General features: G+C 39.8%; 1 protein-coding gene across 3 annotated transcripts in view; it reads left to right on the top strand.

Moving 5' to 3' along the window:
* The first annotated feature begins 850 nt into the window (after positions 1-850).
* Positions 851-20,313, top strand: part of Ubap2 (ubiquitin associated protein 2) — a 103,886-nt gene continuing 84,423 nt past the window's right edge. For 2 of the 3 annotated variants that reach the window (XM_046457139.2, XM_046457140.2), the window contains exon 1: positions 851-984. The gene's annotated coding sequence lies outside the window, so the exon portion shown is untranslated. The remainder of the gene's footprint in view (positions 985-20,313) is intronic. The other variant, XM_046457147.2, reaches the window with a different exon arrangement.

Genomic DNA, 20,313 nt, shown 5'->3' on the forward strand with positions numbered 1-20,313 from the left:
ATGAGACCGATTCTAGCCTCGAGGGGTTGATTACATTATATAACATGATACAATATGACTGTATACAGGGCTGATGTGGAGCAGGAGTTCAATAAATGTTAGTCTTTTCATGCAGTCGGCATTTGGGAATGCAGAACCTGACCCACATTTAGTTAGATTGAATCACGAGCCCCTTCTAACTTGTAGACTTTTTGGGTCTCGGGTTTCGCAGCCAGCCGTTGGTGTTTTCCCGCGCAGAGAGCAGGGCGGGGCGCGAGACGCGCAACTTGGTAGCAGAACCCGCCCCCTTCTTCCCGGGCAGAACTATTCTTCCCAGAAGGGACCACGCTGAGTCACTTGGAAGGTGGCACGCAGTGGTATTTGTTTCGGAAGTCAGCCCTGTGCGCTTTCGGTCTCGGCCTTCCCTCTGTGCTAGACTCAGTGGCCGTGCATCTGTGAGCTCGCACGGGAAATGCTGCTGCAGTGGGTGCCTTTACTGTGCGGCACGCTGGAGTTAGTAGTCGATTTCTGCGACGTCTGGAGGCCAAGCTTGCCTTGAATGGTTGGACCACATCACATGATTAGAGGCAGCCGGCCGCAGGGGTGCAACACGTGGTGCCTAATGAGGTCATCACAGCGCGACAACGAGCTGCAGTTGTGGGCAACCTGCATGGCAGTGGGCAGTACTACCCTAAGAACTCCAATTAGGAGAAATTCCATACAGTCCCCTTTAATTGCTCCTTATTCTAGTCTTCACCCGCTCTGAGATATTAGGTTTGCCCTGTTAGGGCAAGGTTCGTAGTTACAGGAGGCCGTTTGCTGTGGGGGGGGGGGGGCTGGGAAGCCGCGCGCAAGCGACGCGTCCTTGCTCCGCCCTGGCCCGTGACGTAAAGGCCACGTGACGGGCAGGGCCGCCCCTGCCGCCGCCGCCGCTTTGTAAGAAGCACATTGGCAGGTAACGAGCGGCGGCGGCGACGGGTTCTCAGTCCAGCGAGAGCAGCAGCGGTAATTGCCACCCTCCCCCCTTCCTTCCCTCTTCCCGGTCCCTGCGTGCTCTCGTGCGTGCTTTCTGGACTTGGGGTTAGGTCTTCTGAGCACCCAACCATCTTTGGGCTGCCCTAGCGCCCGTCTGTGAGGACCGGGCCGAGCTTCTTTCGCTGGCTTCACGCTTCCTTAGTATGTCCAGGCCCGGGCACCTTTCTAACTCTCCCTCCCGGGTAACCCGATTCTCTCTTCTGTCTTCCCTAATTCTATTTGGCCCGGCCCCACCTAGCTCCAAGGGGCGCTTACCCTTCCCCCGTGGGTCTGCGTCCTGGAGGGTGTGGTTTTTTCCTCCCACCTTGGGCTCCTGCCTGTGGGCTGCAGCTCTCCCGCCACGCTGTCGCCCCGCATCCTGACCAACTTTCCGTTTTCACGCCCGGAGTTTGTCCTGGGACTGGCCTTCTTCAAGCCCAACTTCAGCACTCTCAACCTTTCTTTGGCGTAGTTATTCTAATACTTTTTCTTCTGGAAGGCTCCTTTCTCAGATGGGACCGAGTTTCCCTTCTCGTTCCTGGTTCGTGTAGTTTGGTTGTGTCACAGTTCTTTCTTTAATGTAGGTTTAGAGCGATTCGTAAATTTGTGAAGTGCTATTATATATTCAAAATGCTTTCATTGGTGCGTAACGACTAAGTTTTCTTTACCGGTGAATCACTTTCCCACCGTTTCCCTTGAGTTTTCAATCTAATTAGTTGCCCAGACATCTCCACTGTCACTACTCTGGCCTTGTTTTCTTTAGGGGTATATCCTATCATCGTTCCTATTATTTCCTGTTTGACATAATCCTGTAGTTTGCTACCACCTCTTAAATCCAATCGTAGTCTGCCAGTATTGAGGCAGTCTTTCTCCAGCACCTGTGTAGCCTAACAATTGAGAGCTTTTTAAGCTCTTCAGTAAGGCATCCAAAGATCATCTTTTATTTGAAGGGCATATGATTAACATTTTTAGTGGAATTCAGTTCTTTTATTTTCTCTTTCACCATGGTAAGACTTTTTTTCACCAAGAGGTATGCCACTAGTTAGTGTATTTCTTTTCTTTCTCTCTTTTTTTTTTCGTACCTGGGATTGAACCCAGGGGTGCTCTACTAACATCCCTAGCCATTTTTTTTTTTTTTTTTAAATTTTGAGACAAAGTCTTGTTGAGTTGCTGAGGCTGGTTTTGAACTTGTGGTCCTCTTGCCTCAGCCTCTGGTACCACTGGTATTACAGGCGTGAGTCACTGTGCTCAGCTAGTTATTGTATTTCTTTTTTCTGTTAATTGTACTTGCTTTTTACTTTGATTCCATAAATAAAGGTGGAAGGAAGGTAAATGCCATTCATACCTAAGCTCTTCTGTAGCTCAGGCATCAAGTGGGTACATTGGTATGGCCCCCATTATCTCAGGAATAGATTCCGCTCTCTAGAGATGATTGATCATCTTTTATCTGCCTGTAGGACCCCCCTCTGCTAAGACTATCCTTCCTGTGCTGTGAAGCCTTCTCTTACCCTAGGCAATGGTGATTAGCTTCCTATACCACTTTTCTGCCTGCTAGCAGTGTGCTCTGCCTGATTTCTCTACTTATGGCTAGTTCACATGTATGGTGAGAGATTTTCTCCTGATCTCTGTCCTACTTGTTTCCCATACCTTTGATTTCTTCCAGTTGCTTCCTTGCTGCTCTGACTCTCAATAATTAAGGAGTATTTTCGGACAGATTTTCTTTGTGACTTAACTATGGCTGGAGGTGGTGGCATGAGAGAAAATGAGGCCATGAGAAAGTATTGTAATTGCTTCTTCTGCCTGTTTCCTGCCACTCTTGTTTTCTCTGGCTTAAGTGTGGCCTGGACTAGCAGTAGTCACATGTAGCTTCCTTTAGAACTATACTAGAGCAATAACACCTCTACTTCCCCTTCCTGGGAAATGGTGAAGCTTGTGCATTTCTGACCAGGAGTATCTTGTTATAAATCAGAGTGACTTTTTAGTAATTCAGGAATAAATGGTAGGAGAACATGAACCAGAATGGATTTATTTCAATATGCTCTTTTTTTTTTTAATGGAAACTGGGCATTATCTCTACCCCCGAAAGTATGACATACATGTAGGTAGTATAATCTTATATTGAAGGACTGAACTGTATGAAGTGACTTTACCTTTTTTTTTTTTAATATTTACTTTTTAGTTGTAGTTGGACACAATGCCTTTATATATATATATATTTAATTTGGTGCCGAGGATGGAACCCAGTACCTCACATGTGCGGGCAAGTGCTCTGCCACTGAGCCACAACCCCAGCCCCACAATACCTTTACTTATTTATTTTTATGTGGTCCTGAGGGTTGAACCCAGGGCTTTGCACATGCTAGACAAGGGCTCTACTGCTGAGCCACAATCTTAACCCTTGACTTTACTTTTAAGCATGTTATCCTTTAAATATTGAAATCCTTTTTAAAATGATGAGTTAAGATTTCCTTTATTCTAAGACAGTTTTTCCACCGGATGGGGAATGTATTATAAAGGGATAATCCCTGCTCCAAAGTAGGAGTCTTCGTGAATTCACAAATAGAGAATTTCCTCTGTACATTAACAAATTGATGTTATTTTGTTTATTTCTTCTTACGAGGTAACCCATATGTCAGCAAATACCAGTTTACTCTTAGTTGTTAATTTGAGTAAATGGAATGTCCTTAAAAGCTAAGTGTTATGGCACCCAAGGTGTTGATGGTGAGGTAGTAATCCCTAATACATTTTAGCAGCTGTTTTTGTTGGTGTTTGTAAAACCCAGTGGAGATGAACCTAAAGGAAGGCAAAGAGAGAAAGGATCTGTAGGGAGTATCACTATATAAGCATGTGGTAGATTTTGAAATAATTTTAACACAATTTTAAGTGTCTACTTTTTTCTCTTTTTGATATGGGTATTGAACCAGTGGTGCTTTTCCACTGAAAAGCATCCTTACTCCCCCCCCCCCTTTTTTTTTTTAATTTTGAGATGAGATCTCACTAAGTTGCTTAGGGCCTTGCTGAATTGCTGAGGCTGGCCTTGAACTTGTGATCCTCCTGTCTCACCCTCCTGAGTTGCTGGGATTGCCATCACCACCTGGGTCTAAAACTTAGAAAAATTTCAGTGAGAATCATGTTTTCTGTGTGTGTGTGTTTGCATGTGAGATTGTGAAGTACTAGGGATTGAATCCAGGGGTGCTCTACCACTGAGCTACATCCCTAGCCCTTTTATTTTTATTTTGAGACAGGGTGTTCTCCATAGGTTGCTGAAAGTCCCACTAAGTTGCTGAGGCTGGCCTGCAACTTGTGATCATCCTGCCTCAACCTACTGTTTAGGTGTGTGCCACCATGCCCAGCTCAATGAGAAACTTTTTTTAGTACCAGGGATTGAATCTAGGGGCGCTTAACCACTAAAAACACACCCCTATACTACCCCCACCCCCACCCTTGGGGTGCTGGAGATTGAACCCAGGGCCTTGTGCATGTGAGGCAAGCACTCTACCAACTGAGTTATAGTCCCAGCCCTTCCAGACCTTTTTATTTTTTTTTATTTTGGGTCACGGTCTTGCTAAATTGATTAGGGCTTTGCCAAGTTGCTGAGGCTGCCTTTGAGTTTTCAGTCCTCCTGCTTCAGCCTCTGGAGCTTCTGAGATTATAGGCATGCACCATGCCTGTCTTAACGAGAAGTCTTTTTTTAAAAAATATTTTTAGTTACAGGTGGACACAATATTAATATTTTATGTGGTGCTGAGGATCGAACCTAGTGCCTCACCTGTGCATGCTAGGCGAGCACTCTACCTGTGAGCCACAACCCCAGCCCTCAGTGAGAAGCTTTTAAAGATTATTTGTGGAGAAGGGAATCATTTGGATTTTGATGTATATTTTTTTTCCTTTTTTTTTTTTTTTAAATATTTATTTTTTAGTTCTCAGTGGACACAATATCTTTGTATGTGGTGCTGAGGATCGAACCTGGGCTGCACGCATGCCAGGCGAGTGCGCTACTGCTTGAGCCACACCCCCAGCCCCTTTTTTCCTTGTTGATACTGGGGTTTGAACGGAGGGTGCTTAATCACAGAGGTACATCCAAAGTCCTTTACTTGTTTAGAGATGGTCTTGCAGAGGCTGATTTCCTACTTGTGATCCTTTTGCCCCAGCCCCCAAATAGTTGTGATTACAGATGTCTGCCATTGCGCCTCCAGCTTGCTGTAACTTTTGTTTCTTGCTAGTGTTATTAATTTGTCCCTAAGTAAAATGTCACATAAGGATCTTCTCATTTAGTTATATTGTGTATATACAATCTAATAATACTTAGTACTTTTACAATTTTTTAAAATTTATTTTTTGTTACAGGTAGACACAATATTTTTATGTGGTGCTGAGGATCAAACCCAGTGCTTCATGCATGCTAGGCGAGTGCTCTGCCTCTAAGCCACAACGCCAGCCCTACATTTTTTTTTTTTTAACATGTCTCCGTCTCATCAAATCAATTGTAGCTGTTATAGGTAGATGGATGTAATACCTCTATTTTATTTATTTTTTTAATTTTAATTTTTTTATTTTTTAGTTGTAGATGGACTTAATGCCTTTATTTTTTATTTTTACATGGTTCTGGGGATCGAACCCAGTGCCTCACGCATGTTAGGCAAGTGTTGTACCACTGAGCCACAGCCCTGGCTCTATTTGTTTTTATATGGTGCTAGGGATCGAACCCAGTGTCTCATATATGCTAGGCAAGCTCTCTACCACTGAGCCACAAACCCGGCCCCTCATGTTCTCATTTTTTATTTTGAGGTAGGATGATAAGTTGGTTATGGCCTTGCTAAATTTGCTAAGGCTGACTTTGAACTTGTGATCCTCCTGCCACTGGATTACAAATGTGTGCCACTACTCCCTGCTCTTTCCTTTGTCTTTTTCTTTTGTCTCTTCTCTTGCTTCAGCTTCTATACAAAAATTTTCTGAATACTCACTGAGCCTCAGTTGAGGAGATCATGGGCCCAGTTTCTTTAGAGATGGGTCTTTGGACTGTATTTAACACTATAACATGCCGCTTCCCAGCATGTTATAACTTACAATCTTTGCAACCTCATAGACTTGAGCAAGGTGTTTAGTGATGCTTGTATTATATGTGACTACCTGGTTAGACTGTGTGTTCTTTGAAGGCTGGATTTGGTAAGATTTGGCATTGACAAATCATTAAACATGAAAATAAGTGGTTATTTATTCATTCATTTATTTTGTGGTACTGGGGATTGAATCCATGATGCTCTACCACTGAGCCCTTTTAAATATCTTTTTGAGAGACAAAGTCTCACTGATTTTCTTAAGCTGGCCTCAAATTTTTGATCCTCCTGAGTCTTCAGGTTTACAGGTGTGCAACTATAAGTGGGTACTTAATTAAAAGTTCAAGTTCAGGGGCTGGAGGCATAGTTCAGTGGTAGAGTATGTGCTTAGCCTACATGAGGTACTGGGTTCATTCCCAGTACCAAAACAACAATAACAAAAAAAACAGCAACAACAAAACTCCCTAAACCATAAGTTTACTTGAAAAAGGATTTAGAAGAAAATGTTTTGATTTAGGACTGATTGACAAGCCAAATTTTTAATTGTTTTCCAGGGTATACTCAAGGGTAGATAGAGTGCTTACCTAGCATTTGAGAGGCCCTAGGGTTTGATTTCCAGCACAGCTTTCTAGACTGAGCTTGCCTGATCCCTTTCACAAATTAATAAATTTCCATTTTTGAGTATGTTTTTGGGTCAGACTGGTTGGCACTATGTTACCTATAAAAGCAATTTTCAAAAATTTGAAAAAATAAATAAGATAAAAACTAGTGATTTAAGATATTGTTAGAAACACCCATTTTTCTTTTTTGTTTTTGTGGTACTGGGGATTGAACCCAGAGCTTTGCATGCTAGGCAAGCACTCTGTCACTGAGCTATATCTCCAGACCTTTTCAGATTTGTTGTTGTTGTGCTGGGGATTGAACCTAGTACATGCAAGGCAAGCACTCTACCAATTGAGCTATATATCCCCAGCCCCTTTTTCAGTTGTCCTCAAAGTTGCAGTTCTCCAGTCTCAGCCTCCAAGTAGCTGGTATCAAAGGTATGCACAGCTCCTTACCCTTTTTTCTTTGGGGGGTGGGGTGGGGGGGCAGTCTTGGAATTGAACTCGGGGACACTCGACCTGAGCCACATCCCCACCTCTATTTCATATCTTTATTTAGTGATAGGGTCTCACTGACTTGCTTAGCACCTTGCTTTTGCTGAGACTGGCTTTGAACTTGTGATCCTCCTGTCTCAGCCTCCTGAGCTGCTAGGATTACAGGTGTATGCCACCATGCCTGCCCCCTTTTTTCTTTACATAAAGTAAGTGTGTGTGTGTGTGTGTGTGTGTGTGTGTATGTGTATGTATGTATACCCCCCCCCCATTGTTCTGGAGATCAAACCCAGAGCCTCATGTATGGTAAGCAAGCACTCTACTACTCAGGTATAACCATATAATCCCTAGTTGTAGTCCCCCTTCCGTCCCCCACTCCAAAAACCTGTGATCATACTTTGCATATTTACAAAATTTTTTTGAAAAATATAGCAAGGTCATTGTAGAAAGTATAAGAGCTGGGTGTGTAACAGTGGTAGAGGACTTGCCTAATGTGTCAGGCTCTGGGTTCAATCCACAGTACCAAAAAAATAAACAAAACACTATTATTTTCTGTTTGGGATGAAGCCAGGAACTCATCATTGGGAGGATAGATTCTACCTGTGAATTGGGCTGCATCCTTATTGTTACTTTCTTTTTTGTGGTGCTAGAGATTGAATCCAGGGCTTTGTCCATGGGAGGCAAGCACTCTACCAACTGAGCTATATCCCCAGTCCATATTGTTACTTTTATTACCATATCATAATTGTATCTGTTTTTAGCCTTGACTAGTAATTTATTTGTAGCAGCTCACAAATGAGAGACAAAGTTAGTCACATCAGTCACAGTAAACATTTTCTTTTTAAAATTTGTATACTTAAATTCTTTTGATACTGGGGATTAAACCCAGGAGTGTTCTACAACTGAGCTACATTCCAAGCATTTTTTATTTTATTATGTGTGTGTTTATATGCATACACAAAATATACAACATTTATGTACACATATATTTATACATATGTAATATATATATGTTGTAGATGGACCTTTATTTTTATGTGGTGCTGAGAATTGAACCCTCTGCTACACAGGTGCTAGGCAAGCACTCCACCACTGAGCCACAACCCCAGCCCACTTTTTATTTTTTTAAGATAGGGTCTTGCTAAATTGCTGAGGCTGGCCTAGAATTTGTAATCCTCCTACCTTGGCCTTCTGAGTCATTGGGATTATAAGCAAGTGCCACTGCTCCTGGCTTCAATTCTTTTTTATATTGTCATTGTTCTTTTTGCAGTGCTAGGGATTGCGCCGTTGGGGTATTCTATCACTGCTCTACATCCTCAGCCTTTTAAAATTATTTTATTTTCCACTTCTGGGGATTGAACCCAGGAGCATTCTACCTCTCTGAGCTACATCCCCAGTATGTTTTTATTTTGGGATGGGGTCACCAAGTTGCCGAGGCTGGTCTTAAACTTGTAATCCTTCTGTCTCAGCTTCCCAAGTGGCTGGGATTACAGGTATGAACCACCATGCCTGGCTGGGTCAATTTTATATAGTAAGTTTAATGCTTTAATTAATCACTCCTATCAAGATCTTGTTTTTATTTTATTATTTTTAAATTTTTATTAGTTGTTGATGAAATTTTTTATTTTATTTATTTATTTGTATGTGGTGCTGAGTATTGAACCAGTGCCTCACACATGCTAGGCAAGTGCTCTACCACTGAGCTACAATCCCAGCCCAAGATCTTGTTTTATTTTGATTAGAAATTTCCTGCTATAACATCAATTTGAAGGAACAATTTACTTGGTAAAATGTTCCTTCAAATTGCTGGAGACCAGATGATCTCTTTAACATTTCTTAGCTTCGGTACTTCAGCTTGTTTAATGCCTTCTAAATTCATTATAGTTAGAAGTGTTATAGTAATGGTAGAAAATTATTTCTGTGTAGTACAGTGCAATCCAAGTGTGAAAGGAAAAAATCCTTGTTAGAATGGGCCATTTACTATTTTATTACGACAGAAGAGCGTTTATTTTTAAAATTTTACTAAAAGGCTTTGTTGTAATGGGATGGAGCTTGCACAGTGGGATGTAGCAAAGCAAACTTAGATACTCTGATAGTTTGCCCAACTATCAGAGAAAGGAAAGAGGATTTTATTTGGGCGATAGTTAGACAATAGCACAGTTTGGTAAATATATACTAAAAAATCTTTAATTGTATATGTAAGGATGTATTTTTATGGTATTTAAGCCATTCTGCAGTAAAATTATTAATATCTTTTTGAATAAGTGAATTTAATATTGTGGAATGAAGAGATTGAACAGGAAAAAAAGTGGCCCATGTTCATTAGTCCTGTAATTGCTACCATTTATGTTAACTAAGCATTTGAAGTACATTATCTTGTTTGCTGCTGCTTACAGACTTGGGAAACAGTGAGATACTTGTCCTTTGTTACCTAATCTTAAAATTAGTGGACTCCAGATCTGACTTCTAAACCTATGCTCTTAATCATACTACTGTACTCTTTTGCCTATGTGAAATATTGCTATCTGGGAATACAGCCAGGTGCAAGCTGATAAATGAAACAGTGTAAGCAATAGATAGAAAGGAACATTAACACCTTTGTAGTGCAAAAGACTGGGATTTTGTAATGTGTGAGGAAGGAGGGATGGGATACACAGGTGGGGTCCTTGAACTCCTATGCCAGATTTCACTAGACTGGCTTTACTTTTCTTCTTTTTTTTTTTTTTTTTTTGGGTGGTAGTAGAGATTAAACCCAAAACCTCACACATGCTAGGCAACAGCTCTACTGTTTAGATTTTTTTTCACTTTTAACTATTTTGTGTGTTGGAGTATAGTCAAGACGTTCGGTTGAATTGAAATTCTATGCTTTAAAGAAAAAAAACACTCCTTTTCCTTTGTTTTTTATTCTGATTTTACTTTCTGTTCCAATCAGCATGATGAATTGATATCTAAGCCCTCTGCCAGTTTAGATGCATCCTATGAGGACATTAGGCACACAACACTGAGAAGTGACAATTGATAGATTAGTGAGAAAAGAGAGAAAGCTGTAAAATTACTCTTAGGAACTCAAATTCTGGGGGCTGAGGCTGTGGCTCAGTGGTAGAGCGCTTAGCATGTGTGAGGCACTGGGTTCGATTCTCAGCACCACATATAAGTAAATGAATAAAATAAAGATCTGTACATCTTAAAAAATATATATATATATACACATATATAAACAACAATTAAAATTCTGGCCAGGTGCAGTGGCATGCGCCTATAAATAATCCCAGTAACTGGGGAGGTTGAGGCAGGAGGATGGCAAGTTCTAGTCCAGCCTCAACAGTTTAGCGAGTAATAAAAAGGGCTGGGGATGTAGCTCAGTGGTAAAGTACCCCTGGTTAAATTCCTAGTACCCAAAACAAAACAAGCAAAACAAAACAAAAGAAAGAGCCAAGCCTCAAGTTTTTTTTTTTTTTTTTTTTCCTTTAAATGGTATAGGGAATTGAACCTAGGGCCTCACACATGCTGTGGAAGTGCTCCATCATTTAACTATACCAACACTTTTTATTTTGAGGCAAGGTCTTGCTAAACTTCCCAGACTGGCCTCAAATTTGGCATTCTTCTGCTTCAGCCTCCTGAATATCTGGATTACAGACCTTCATAGAACTCAGTCTCTGGAGATTGTACTTGTAGAGTGCTGGCTTTGGTATGTATGAAGTCCTGGGCTTAATCATCCACAGAAACAAAAAACTCTCAGTTGCTGTTTAGTATATGGTTATGTGACCCTAAAACGCCCCATTTGTAATTGACATTATATAGAAAGTAATTGGGGTTCATGTTGAGGAACCAAAAATGAGAAAATGAAGGGTATGCTCAATACATTTTAGAAAACATGTCTGAGAAAGGTGAAGGCAAAAAAGTAGGTAATATTTGGAAGAATGGCAACACCAATTTGACCAAAGTGTAGGGAATGGAAAGCAACAAAGAATTTGTATTTTATTGTGTTGCCAGGTTTTAGCAGTATACTAGAAGATCGGTCAGTACACCCGACATCAGTTTATAATTAAGAGGTCAGGCATGGTGTTGCATGCCTCTAATGCCAGTGGTTGGGGAGGCTAACGTAGGAGGATTGCAGGTTCAAAGCCAGCTTCAGGAACTTAGCAAGATCCCTGTCTCAAAATAAAATATAAGAAGGTCTGGGAAGTGGGCTGGGGTTGTAGCTCTGAGGTAGAGCTACCTAGCACGCCTAGCACTTGCAAAGCCCTGGGTTGGATCCTCAGCACCACATAAAAATAAATAAAATAAAGGTATTGTGTCCAACTACAACTAAAAAAAAAAAAAGTTGCTGGGGATATGGCTGTGTGGTTGAGGTTCCCCTGAGTTCAATCCCCACCCCCCAGTTCCTTCCAACCACCAATATACTTTCGGTCTCTGTGGATTTGTTCATTCTGAACATTGAATATATATGGAATTATACAATATCTGTAAATGTTATTTTGTGACTTTATTTTACTTAGCATGATATTTTGAAGATTTACCCATGTGTTAGTACATAATAGAACTTCATTTTACTACTTTAATATTATTCTATTGTGGGGCTGGGGTTGTAGTTCAGTGGTAGGTCTACTTAGCACATGTGAGGCACTGGGTTTGATTCTTAGCATTACATAAAAATAAACATAATAAAGGTAGTATAAAAAATCTATTATATATTTATACTATGTTTCTTTTATTCATCAGTTGATAGACATTTGGTTTGTTTCTACTTTTTGGCTATTATGATTCATTCATGTACATATTTCTTGTTGAGCATCTGTTTTCAATTCTTTTGAATTCATAGAGTAGAATTGCTTGGTTATTTTGGGGAACTGCTTGGCAAACTTAAAAACAATATTAATATCTGTTCTGTTTTGAGCAACTCTGAATTTTTTTTTCAGGTATTGGAAATTTGACCAATGGTCAAATTTGGTAAATTGCCACTGAAGTACATCCCAAGCCCTTTTTCAGTTTTTTGATACCAGGGGTTGAACCCAGAGGTTCTTAACCACTGAACTACATCCCTAGCCCTTTTTATTTTTAAAAAAAATTTAAATTTTTTTTTGTAGTTATAGATGGACAGAATGCTTGTATTTTGTTTACGTGGTGCTATGATTGAACCCAGTGCTTTACACATGCTAGGCAAGTGCTCTGCCATTGAGCTACAGCCCCAGCACCAACCCTTTTTATTTTTTGAGACAGGGTCTCATTAAGTTGCGTAGGGCCTCACTAAATTGCTGAAGCTGGCTTTGAACTTGTGATCCTTCTACCTCAGCCTCTTGAGTCTTTAGGATTACAGTCATGTGCCATTGCACCCAGCTCCGATTTTAATAGAACCTGGGAGTCATCTTTTTTAAAAAATTCTGTAAATGATTACTGTGCAACCAGAGATGCTGATGGATAGTGATCCATTCTTCAAGAGTTTTTATTTTTATCTTTTGAATTGGGGTCTTGCTATGTTCCCCAGGCTGGCCTTGAACTCCCAATCCTTCTTGAGCCTCCCAAGGAGCTGAGATGATAGCCATATGTCACTGTATGCAGCTTTTAGTCTTTTTTCCCCCCCAGTATTAGGTATTGAACCAAGGGCCTCATGGATGCTAGGCAAGCACTCTACCACTGAGCTACATCAGCAGCTCTTTTTTTAAATTTTGAGGTGAAACAGCTGGCCTCAAACTTTTTTTCTCTTTTGGTACTGGGGATTGAACCCAGGGGCACTTAACCACTGAACCATAGTCCCAGCCCTTTTTATGTTTTATTTAGAGACAGAAGAGTCTTGCTAAATTGCTTAGGGCCTTGTTAAGTTGCTGAGGCTGGCTTTGAACTTGTGATCCTCCTGCCTCAGTCTCCGGAGTCACTGGGATTTCAGGTGTGTGCTACCACACTCGGCCTTAAACATTTGGTCTTCCTGTCACATCCTCCCATGAAACTGGGATTAAAAGCCCTTCTAGAGTTTTAAGATTCATTTGATAATGACAAATTCCTGATGCTAGTGTTTCAGGGAGTAGATGTTTTCCTGGGCTTCTGCTAATTTTTTAACATTTCATTAGTTTCTAAGGTCCACTGAGAAACCATAGGATCAGAATGTGGCAGGAGGTAATAGCATAAATATACACTCATTCCTTATTGCTGGAGTTGCTGAGAAACCTCGTAGGTATCAGAAATGAACATTGAAAGCAAAAAGCAGAATGGAGATATACTGTTGTGAATATGGATGGTTGCAAATTCTGGGGAAGCAAGTCCAGATGGTGATACATATGAAGGTGAATACAATCTAATGTAAATGGTACAGGGAATAAAGAAAAACAACAGAGTTTATGTTTAACAAAAATCATAAATACTAAATTCATAAGGATGTTACTAAATATACTCATGTAAGTGGATAATCTGTAGAAAATCTTTTGATCTGATTATAGTCCTTTTTTTTAAAAAAAGTAGATTCTTTACTAGTCCTTCTCTGTTGAGTAATAATTCTTTTTTTTTTTTTTTTTTTTTTTTTTTTTTTGTGGTGCTGGGGATTGAACCCAGGGTCTCACACATGCTAGGCAAGCGCTCTGCCACCGAGCCACAGCCTCAGCCCCTGAGTAGTAATTCTTTAATGAAGATATCCGATTGGTATTTGAGAGGCATTGTTGAATATAATCTGAAGTAGTCTGTTTATAATTTGATAGGGTTTGTGCAAAGATACATAGTATAGGTTTTTTTTTTTTTTTTTTGGAGAGGTCTGTTAGAAGTAGGGATGATGACTGATTATGATAATTATGGCCTTTTCAAGGAATTGGAGATAATACTAGGTAATACTAGCTACTGGGTTAAAGACAGGGCTTAAGGGCTGAGGATATAGCTCAGTGGTAGAGTGCCTACTTTACATGTATGAACACCTGAGTTCAATCACAGTACTGTAAAAAACAATAACAAAAATAAAACCTTGTGAAAAGAGAATTGAAATGGGATACATGTATTGAAGCAGCCATAGGCAATCAAATACTTTTCCATCCCTGACCTTAGGTAACCTGAAGTGTGACTGTACCAAATAAAATGTGATGTTCTGTAATGTCCGAGTTCAGCACTCATTTTATCTGTGGGCAGGTTAGTGCATGGGACAGCTGATAACACTGTGGTTTCTGTCTGCCAAGTGTGGGTGTAGGGGAGTTCAGCCTTGTCCACCAGCTGCTAGGGATCTGACCCTGCCCTCTGCAGCTGTGAAGAATAAAAGTATCAGCTTGGTCAGCTTCTGGCATGCAGGGCAGTAGCAGTTGAGCTGCATGGAATTAAGTCTCCTAGTTGAGTACTTTGGAAACCTAGTTGTCTTATTGACTTTCTCTTGCTGGCTTTTCTAGACCTCCTGAATTGATTTTTGTGGTTTTGGGGACTGAGCCCAGAGGCACTTGAGATATACCCCTGCCCTTTATTTTTTATTTTGAAATATGGTCTCACACTAAGTGGCTGAGGCTGGTCATGAATTTATGATCCTTCTACCTCCGCCTTCCAAGTTGTTGGGACTATAGGTGTGCACCACTGTACCCAGCAAGATTTTTTTTAAAAAAATTGATTTGTATCATTGGTTTTCTTTTTTTAGTTGTAGATGGACACAATACCTTATTTACTTACTTATTTATTTTTATGTTGTGCTGAGGATCAAACCTAGTGCTCATACATGCTAAGCAAGAGCTCTACAACTGATCTACAGCCCCAGCCCCCAGAAAGATTCTTAATCTCTTAAAATTCACTTAATGATGCAGAAAAGGGTTGAGAGTAATGGTTCTTTCTATATAGAAAAGCAGGGCTGGGGCTGTGGCTCAAGTGGTAGAGTGCTTGCCTAGTATTAGAACCCTAGTACCTGTGAGGCACTGGGTTCGATCTTCAGCACCACATAAAAATAAAGATATTGAGTCCACCTAAAACTAAAAAATAAATATTAATAAAAGAAATACAGAAATTAAAAAAAATAAATAGAAAAAGCAAGGACAGAGGTTGGAAATTAAACATAATAAAGCAGAACTAGTCAAAGCATAATAGTATAGAGCACCTGTGGTATCTGGGGGGCTGGGGAACTTAGATTATGATGCATAACAGATTTTTCTCATCTGATGAGAGCTATGCATGTTATGCGGTTCTGCTGCCTTGAAGAAGAGGAAACCAAGTTGGGGACTACAATATTGCATAATCACTAAAAGACCATGGAGCCAGATGACTGGGGTTTGAATTTTTAGTTTTTATCACTTCACTATCTGTGACTCTTTATGTCTTAGGTTTTTTTTTTTTTTTTTGTTTTTGTAAAATGGAAATAGTAATATTAATGTTCCTCAGAGTGTTGTTGGGAGGGTTAATGACTTAATACTGTGCTTATAAAGCCCTTAAAATGGTATCTGGTACATAGTAAACACCATTTCTTTGCTGCTATTAATTTATCATTGCTTATTGGTTTTAGACATTTTGAAATGAGTTTATATACAGAGGACCTGTGTTATCCTTGTCAGTTTAAGTGGTAGTCCCTGTAATATGGGCTTTGTGATTGAGTAAACAGCATCTCTGACGTTATTTCTTTTTTTATATATGTTTTTTTAGTTGTGGGTGGACACAATGCCTCAAGCATGCTAGTCAAGTGCTCTACCACTGAGCTATAACCCCAGCCCCAGTTTTTTTTTTTTTTTTTTAATTTTTAAATGGTACTGGGGTTCAATGCAGAGACTCCCACATGGTAGACAAGTACTCTGCTACATCCCAGACCTTTTTATTTTATTTTGAGAGAAGATATTGTTAAATCCCCAGAGTTAGCCTTGAACTTGTGATCCTCATCTTCCTTGAATACTGGGAATTACATGCATGTGCCACCACACCTGGCCTGGCTTTCCTTTTTTGTTTTGTTCTTTTGGTATGGTGTCTTATTTTGTTGTCCTGGGTAACTTTGAACTCCTGGGCTTAAACAATCTTCGCAGGTCAATTTCCTGAGTAGCTGGGACTATAGGTGTGTGCCACTGTGCCTGGCTTTGTGGGCCTTCTGTTTTTTGTGGTACCAGGGGTTAAATTGAGCCCAGATCCTTCCTCATGCTATGCAAGTGCTCTGCTACTGAGCTGCTATATCCCGATCCCTTTTTTCTTCTTTCTTTTTTTGTGGCACTAGGGATTGAACCTAGGTTCTAATGCATGTATTCTACCACTGTAGAACACTGGCTCTTTTTTGGTTTTGGTTGTTTTTAATTTTGAGACAGAGTCTTACTAAGTAGTTGCCTAGATTGGCCTTGAACTTGAAATCCTGCCTCAGCCTTCTGACTTGCTGGGTTTATATGCTTGGTCCACACCACATGGACACCAGTGTCTTCTGTACTAGGGATTGAACCTAGAGCCTTATGCATGCTAGGAAAGTGCTCTACCATTGAGTTACACCTCCAGTCTTGTAAATTTTATTTTGAAACAAGGTCTCACTAAGTTGCCCAGGCTGAACTTGAAGTTGCAATCCTCCTCAGTCTCCTGAGTAGCTAGGATTACAGGCATGAGCCATCACACCTGGCTCCCAGTTGTGTTTTTTGCATGCCTTAAAGTGAAGTGTCCTCATTATTTGTTTATATAAGCTTTTATAGAAAGTCAGGTGCAGTTAACCAGTGTTCATTCTAGACTGAGACCTTTGGAATACACAGTGTTATTGAATCTTCAAAAGAATCCTTGAAAGTTAGATGTAGTGCACACCTATAATTTCAGTTGCTCCTGAGGCTGAGGCATGAGGATTGCAAGTTCAAGACCAACTTCAGCAATTTTAATGAGGTCTCAATTAAGGAGACCTTGTTTCAAAATAAAGCATTAAAAAAAAAAAAAGGACTGGGAGTGTGGCTCAGTGTTTAAGGGACCTGGGTTCAATCCCTGGTACAAAAAAGAAAGAAGGGGGAAAAAAAAAAGAAAGAGTTTAAGTAACTCAGTGGTAGATCACTCCTGGATACATATACAGTCTCCAACATTGGCAAAGAATACACAAACACCCGAAGAAGCTAAAAATGTATCAGCAGTTCTTTTTTTTTTTTTAATATTTAATTTTTAGGTGTAGTTGGACACAATGCCTTTATTTTATTTACTTGTTTTAATGTGCTGAGGATGGAACCCAGGGCCTCACACGTGCTAGGAGAGTGCTCTACTGGTGGCGAGCTACAACCCCAGCCCAGTAGTTCTTATCTGTGTTAAAATGTATCACATCTTTAATTTGGATGACGGGAGGTCAATACCAGTTTTAAAATTTGACCGAATATATTTGAGTAACCTGGTGCTTCCTGCAGTGCAAGAACCTGAGATATGCTGGTTTGAATTTTTGCTGGATTATTTTTAGAATCTCTTGCTCTTGTCTGTTTCTATTCTAAGAATTCTCCTGGAACCTGTTCCAGAGTAGTAGAGCTCTTCAGGGTGGGAAATGATACAAGGGATGGAACACAAGTGTAAAACTGAATTAGTAAGTTCTGGCAACTGGGTCCTGCACAGAAACAATTGTTTTTCTTTTTTGGTGATTCTGAAGTTGGATATGCCTCACTCATAATTTATAAGCAAGCATTCTATCACTAAACTATATCCCCAGCCCAAGAAGCAATTATGTTTACTATACATAATTCAGTTTCCAGTAGATATAACATGTTTTCCCCATAGTCAGTATAGTATATTAGTTGAAGGTGTTTTATTTTTATTTTTTTGTTTGTTTTTGGAAGCAGGAATTGAACCTAGGGACAGTTTAACCCTGAGCTACATCCCAGCCATACCACCACCCATTTTAAAATTTTGGGACAGTCTTCCCAATTTTGTCACAGTCTTTCAAGTTACTGGGATTAAAGGCATGTGCCACCATGCTCAGCTTTCCAGCTCTTTTTTTTATTTTGAGACACAGTCTCACTGAAGTTGCCGAGGCTGGCCTCGAACCTGGCCACCCCATGCCTGGCCATCTTTATTTATTTATTTTTTTAAATATATTTTTAGTTGTAGATGGACACAATACCTTTTTTTCTTGATTTTTAATGTGGTCCTGAGGATTGAACCCAGTTCCTCACATGTGCTAGGAAAGCACTCTACAACTGAGCTATAACTCTAGCCCCTGGCCAACTTTATATATCTTCTGAAGTCTGTTTTTCCAGAGGATTTTAGTCATATTCCACCCTCAGCTCCATGTTCTGCAAAATCTCAATTCTGTATCAGGAAGTTTTTTTTTTTTTGAGATGGGGTGTCACTATGTCACTGTTGCCCAGGCTGTTTAGGGACTCCTGTTCTGAAGTGATCCTCCTGCCCTAGCCTCTTAAGTAAGTGGGACAACACTTCTTGTGTCTGGAAGATTATTTAAAAAAAAAAATAAAATTTTTTTTTGGGGGGATGGGTACTGGATTAGAACCAAGGGCTTCATTTTTTTTTTTTTTTTTAAGTGCTGGGGATCAAACCCAGGGCCTTGTGCATATAAAGAAAGCACTCTACCAACTGAGCTATATTCTCAGCCCCTTCATGCATATTAAGTAAGTGCTCTGATATTGAGTTGTATCCCCAGCCCTGGAAATTGTTTTGTTGGATATTTTTTGCATTAAGACTGTCTTTCTTTCTTTTCTGTCTTTCTTTCTTTACTAGGTATAGAACCCAGGGGTACTTTATAACTGAGCTATATCCCCAGCTCTTGTTTTGTTTTTGAGATAGGGTCTCACTAAAGGTCTTGCTAAACTGTTGAGGTTAGCCTCAAAATTGTGATCCTCCTGCCTCAGACTCCCTGGTTGCTGGAATTACAGGTGTGTGCTGCTACGCCAGGCTAAGACTGACTGACATTTCATCCTTAGCATGTTGATCCATGATTGTCAGAAAACAAGTTAGTCTGAATTTGTTCATTTGAGTATCCTTGAAAGCTAGGTCTAGGGCCATTAATTCTATTGTTTTCCAAGAGATGTATCTGCCTTTTTTAAGTTGAAGGTTTTTCATTGAAATTATTTATGAATATGTAATGTAGACCAGTAATTAATAAAGGAAAAACTGTAGTTTCCAAATAATACTTAAATATAAAATGGGCAACATACTTATATTTCACATGGAATTTGGTTGTTATTCGTAACCTAATTATATTCATTATGAAACATTTTACACTAAATTGATATTTGGAATAGAGATAGTTTTAATGTCCTCAGTAAGTTAGTAAAGTTTTAATATTTTAAAATATATTGAAGTTTATGGTTTTCCTTCCTGACAAGTGAATATTAAGGTGAATTACCTTGCCGGCCTTGGTGGTATATGCCTATAATCCCAGCTCCTCACGAGACTGAAGGAGAAAAAATAGGAGTTCAAAGCCAGTCTTACTCAGCAAAAGTGAGGCACTAAACAACTCGGTGAGACCCTGTCTCTAAATAAAATATGAAATACAGCTGGGGATGTGGCTCAGTGTCTGAGTGCCCCTAAGTTCAATCCCTGGTTACCCCCCCCCCCCAAAAAAAAAAAAAAAGGTGTATTGCACCAATATTATGTTTGAATGTAATAGAAATATTTTTTGTAAATCAAATCAAAATTCATTTTAGTGTAAGTATATTTCTTTTGTACGTGCAGATTTTTATCAGCAGATGGCACTCCTGTAAGGAGAAATTCACATTTTGTTATATTTAGTGTACTTAGGTTATTTTCATAAATGGAACACTGATGAATAAATAGTACAAAGTGTAAGTGGGGAAAGTAATCATTTCAATGAACACGATTGTTTGGAATCTATAAGCCAACAATTGGAATGTCATAGTTCAAATCTGTATCTCACCCATGTTAGGCAAGCAACTGTCACTGATACCCCTACTCTTGTCTTGTTTCTTGAGATCACATTTTGAATTTTGTTTTTTGCTGAGTAAAGTCTAGTAGTTACTACAAGTAGTAGTAGCTATATATACTGGTAAAATGGTTGCTGGTTAAAATTAGTTGTCCTTGAGATTTTTATTTAGCATTGCTAAGATTCTTGAACAGTTCTTGTCACACTGTCCTCCAAAATGCTACAAGCAAAATCTTTGATATCAAAGTGCTGTTTCTTGGGGCTGGGGTTGTGGCTCAGCGGTAGAGCCCTCACCTAGCATGTGTGAGGCCCTGGGTTCGATCCTCAGTACCACATAAAAATACATAAAATAAAGATATTGTGTCCAATTACAACTAAAAAGTAAATATTTTTAAAAAGTGCTGTT

This window comes from Marmota monax, unplaced genomic scaffold (genome assembly GCF_021218885.2).
Source record: "Marmota monax isolate L192 unplaced genomic scaffold, Marmota_monax_Labrador192_F-V1.1 WCK01_AAM20220418_F8-fsc00069, whole genome shotgun sequence".
Classification (NCBI taxonomy): domain Eukaryota; kingdom Metazoa; phylum Chordata; class Mammalia; order Rodentia; family Sciuridae; genus Marmota; species Marmota monax.